This window comes from Drosophila pseudoobscura, chromosome 2 (genome assembly GCF_009870125.1).
Source record: "Drosophila pseudoobscura strain MV-25-SWS-2005 chromosome 2, UCI_Dpse_MV25, whole genome shotgun sequence".
Taxonomy (NCBI): domain Eukaryota; kingdom Metazoa; phylum Arthropoda; class Insecta; order Diptera; family Drosophilidae; genus Drosophila; species Drosophila pseudoobscura.
Window position 1 is genome coordinate 31,299,657 of NC_046679.1, and position 4,976 is coordinate 31,304,632.

Below are 4,976 nucleotides of genomic sequence, written 5' to 3' on the forward strand. Positions count from 1 at the left end.
TTGCAGTAAGCTGCAGGCCACAGTGGGGCAGGCAGGCTGGCATTCATTCATTCATTCACTCAGTCATTCATATAGGTGTCCTTTCCTCCACAGCCTGCACAATCACGTACCGCCATCAGTTTTTATGATTGGAAGCCCCTTTTTTTGCCTTATTGAAAATTGCATAAATAAAACTTATTTCAATTTTCTTGCGAGCAGATAAAAATGTGGAAAATGTTCGAGAGCTTCTAATAAAATAACTAATCTGATCACGTCGCTGCATCCCTCTCCATATCGCCCCCATATGAGGGATAATAGTCAGCTGCCATTGCCACAAGTTATTACACATGCCCCCAAGGGTGGATACCCATCGTGACGGCGGAGGCGCCACAGCGCGCAGGGCGAGACGGTGAGGTGAGGCGTGGAGCGGCGCGGCGAGGCGCATATGCAAAGCAGTTAAGTGAAAATGCAGCACACACACACACAGGATGGGCCATGGGGCATTGGGAGTACGGTTGGGCAAAGGATTATTATGCTGCACATATGGGGCATGCGGGGCGGCAAGAATAAATTGCCAGTGGGCCATGGCAGGGGCCCTTGGATATAGTTCATTAGCATGCCCCATCTATGCATAAGCCAAGATATTAAGTTGCCACTAAAGCAACGGATTACTGTGCCACAGGAGTGTGCCACACGGTCTGTGTGTGTGTTGAAGCTACTTTTTGGTAGAATATTTAGAGCATTTGGGATAACAACTTAGCTTGGGATTATTGAAAAAGCTTTTGTATACAAATTACTACTCCGTTGAAGGCTTCATTTTCTGAGGGCAGATTTTTTGTTTGTGGCAAGGATTTTAGAGGAATTTTTACAGGGAATAATCTCTCAATACTCTTGAAAATCTCAATAAAGCTCAATAAAGTGACATCTATATTTTATTATTAACTCGAAAATTAGAGTCTTCTGTACTTTCTTGAAGTATCTTTTTAAAGATCTCGAATTATTAAGAATCTCTACAGTTTCCACAAATATTACCCTCCCTGTAGAACCCACTCGATCCCCTTCTGTATCCCCTAACTTCCATACATATTCTCAAATATTCTGCAACGTATTTTGTGGCATCTATGCTATTCCCATTGTCACCTCTTGTGGTGCACCAACACCTCTCACCTGTCGCTCAGTCTCTCTGGCAGTGGCAAATATGTTGTCGAGCCAAAGGTAAAAAGAGGTAAATAAAGTTCCTTTGCAACACTGACAGCTGTCAAAATAGGAACGAGAAAAAAACGAATGAATGAATGTCACAAAGAAGAGCAAAGAGAAGGGGTGGATGGTATGGGAGGACTTGACAGTGGGGCTTCAATTAACGCACACACACTCACGCAGTACAGTAGCTTATATTAAACGCATATGACACGTTTGTGCCCTAACTCCACTCTACAGAGAGCATATACCCCCAATGGACAAATGACAGAGCCTTCCATTAGCGTCATTTTTGGTGTTTGGGCCCCCCCCCCCCCCTTTCTGCTCGATGTGTGCAGCATTTTGGCAAACAATTTGCTAAAAAACGTTTTTCTAAAAGCAATAAGTATGTGGGGAGGGGGCAAAGAGAGGCACACACACGTTGCAAGTGCAGAAACATTTGACAACTGAGTGGCAAGTCATGCTGCCTGCTTCTTCATCTCCATCTGTGGCTGCATTTAGCTGTCAAAAGCGAAAGCCGAGCAACAAAAGCAGAGCAAAGAACAAGAAAGAAGGGATTTCTTTCGGGCAGTCGCAGCTTTGATACCCTCTAAGATTCCTCAGATCTATATACGGTGGAAAAAGGAAAATGTGAGCGAGTGAGAACACAAATAAATCCTCTCTAAACTTCAAGATGCTTCCTCTCTTCAAACCCTCTCTTTGTAGGGTATCATACAGAAAGAACAGAGCACAGAAGGCTGCATTAACCTCCTTCCCGCTGGCACATCTTTGCACCCACATGACACCATCCCCCCCCCAGCCCTCTGCCAAGACCCCACCCACGACACCTCGTGAGTGACAGGTCGAGTGAAAAAATGCTTGCTTCGTGCCAAAATACTCCTGGGATCGTGCACAGCACAGGATCGTGTGGGATAGGAGTACAGGGACGGAGTAGACGGCTCGTAAAATGCATGAAAATTCATATGCCACAAGAAATATATATTATTATGGGAAACAATCGTCTGGCTCTGGCGCTGTTCTCTCTCTCTCTTTACTTTTGCCCAAGGCAACTGTCGACATTTGTTAAAGTTTTCCCCCATATATTTTTATTCTCATTTCTTTTGCTTTGTGGACTACAATTCAGTTGTCACTTTGACAGCTCACGCAAAGGTTGATGGAAACATTGCCGTTGGAAGAAGTGCCTAGCAGCCCTCGGAAGGTGGAGTTGGGGGGTTGAAACTTTTCTCTTGGTTATTGGCAGGCATGAAACGCAACTCAAACTAAAACCAATTGCTCGTCATGGATCACGGCATCCAAAAAACAAATAGAAGTGAATATACTTTTTGGGGTAGGTAATTAATTTTGGGCAGAGCAAGCCATTAACCGTAAACACTTGCAAAGGTGGACAGAAACCAGACACATTCGTTTCTGTTTTTGCATTTGCGCTTTTTGTTTCTGTTTTTCGCTGCCAAAGCCAGCCTTTTGCGTATTTGGTGCGTGAGTTGTGTGCTTTTGCTTGAAAGATAAGCTTTGTCTATGATCTCACTCTCGTTGTTGTTTTTGTTATTGCCAGGCAGGTTCGTGCAAGCTGGAGAGAAAAGCTCTGCATAGATTTGGCATCGGTTCTGGAATCTCTCGCGCTCGCTCTGCCGCTCTCATAGACTGCCAGCACATTTTCAAATCCCTTTTTTTTGTGTTTGTTGGCAAATGCGTGTTCGCGCTCGTCTATTCAGCGAAGGCAAGCGAAGATCTAAACTGTGTTCGGGTCCGTGAGAGATCAGGTGGGTACGCTTTGGTTATTTGTTATTGTTATATTTAAAGTGAAGTTATTTGCGAGTTCTGCTTTGGATTAACAGAGCGAGAGAGTGCAGACAAATTAGTCGTTGATTGCCTATTGAATATAAATACGGATAAAGATTATACATGGATAATAATTAAGTTCTAAAAATCACACAAATTCTACAAAGTTGTGAATATCAATAACCGAATCAACACCCCGATGTAAGCCAATCAACTGCCAACCAGATTCAATTTGTAGCAACTACTAAATAAATACATATACATACCACAGTACATACATATATCACCATATGTGTATGTATTTTACACGGCCTCAGTGTATGTTGCATTTGAAATATTCCATTCCATCCGCTTATTCGATTTATTTACTTCGTCGTACAGAAAATGGAAAAGCAAAACCAATAAAATGAGTTTGAAAACAGAAACCAAATTCAGGGTTCAAATCAAAGCTAACAGCAGTAGACTTTTCAATGCCATGCAAACAGAAAATAAATATATATTTTTTACGAAAAATTGAAATATTGAATTATTATTGCCAGGTCCATGGAGTGGATTCCCCAACCCCAAACCCCATTGGCAACACACCATTCCTCTTATTGTTAGGGCAACAGATTTATGGCATTTGCCAAATAAACAGAAAAGTCAAATTCGCATTGAGAGTCGACTCAATTTTTGGTATGTATGAAAAAAAAAATCCTGTCTGATGTGTCTTTTGTTGGTGCGTGCAAACAAAAAGGAATTTTATTTGGAAAATTTATTAGAAATTTTCTACGTTTCCCATTTCGCATTTCCACATGCCACTCTGCTTTCTCTGAGAGGACTCTCCGTTGCAGTTGCCACTTCCGCATTGGCATTGGATTTTTATGCAATCCTAACCGTGCCGTTGAAGTGCTCCGTACAAAATACATAAAAACAAACCAAAAAAAAAAAAACAAACCAAACCCAAAAATGAACAAACAAAAAATTTTAGCTAAAAGCATATAAAAATGGCTGTGGCGGGGCTTTTTTCTGGCTTGTTTTCTGCCATAAATAAAATCTTGCATGTGAAGTGGAGGAGAGCCGTCAAGGGATGGGGCGGTGGCGGCGGGGGAATGATAGTGGGAGTAGAGCCAGGAACAAGGGAGCGGGGAAGGCAGAAGGATCGTCTGTTTCAGTCGTGAATTAAGATTAATTAAACAAACGTAACGGCAACTGTAACTGTAAACTGAAAAACTAAGCAAAACGACTGCTGCCTACCACCCGGTGGAGGCAAGTGGAAGTGTGTGTGTGGCAAGTGGCATGAAATAAATGTTTATTTATATGCCGCGGCGGTGCAGCGGAAATTGCAATGCGAGTGTACGGCTGTACTGCCTCTTGCTGCCGAAACCGTAACCGTATCCGTACCTCGCCAAACCGTAAGCGAATACAAAATGGCGGCCATAACGGTGCATAGGGTATTGCGTAACCCTAGCCGTGCCCCCTCCCCAACGGGAGATCCCATACAAATGTAAATTGCAGTTAGGTTTTTGCTTATGAGAAAATACGGCAAACCGAATGAGAGTTTCCATCAGGCGAGAGGTGAGAGAGATAGAACGGCAGATCGTGTGTAGTGTATCTTAAAGTTTAACATTTATTGGATATACATAGAATATTCGACCGAAGATCGATAGCAAAAGGCAGGCGTAGGAGTATCTTAAAAAGGGCCATTTCCTATGAGAGCATATAGGAATGGAGATAGGGAACGGCAAATTCTCTATCCTCGTTCAATAATATATTATACTCGCTCGTGCGCAAACCCCCGGCTCTCTAGCTTCGCTCGTTTGGCTTATTTGCTTCGCTTTGCTCGCTCGCGCCAATACGAGTAAAATAAAACACAAAACTTTTTAAGTAGAGAGATGATCTAGTATCTACAATCAATGGCAAACCGAATTGGAATTAGATCAACAGTATCTGATAGATTTCTGATAGAATCTTCTGTAATTATTATTGGGAGAAAAGAGAGATGGAATTGCAGATTTTGTATCTGTATCTAACAAAATGTT

At 42.4% G+C, this 4,976-nt stretch overlaps 1 long non-coding RNA gene across 1 annotated transcript; it reads left to right on the top strand.

Moving 5' to 3' along the window:
* Window positions 1-911: 911 nt before the first annotated feature.
* On the top strand, window positions 912-2,175 carry LOC117183306 (uncharacterized). Its single transcript, XR_004468460.1, has 2 exons — window positions 912-1,806; window positions 1,882-2,175. It is a non-coding gene; the product is annotated as an uncharacterized lncRNA (long non-coding RNA).
* Window positions 2,176-4,976: the final 2,801 nt, after the last annotated feature.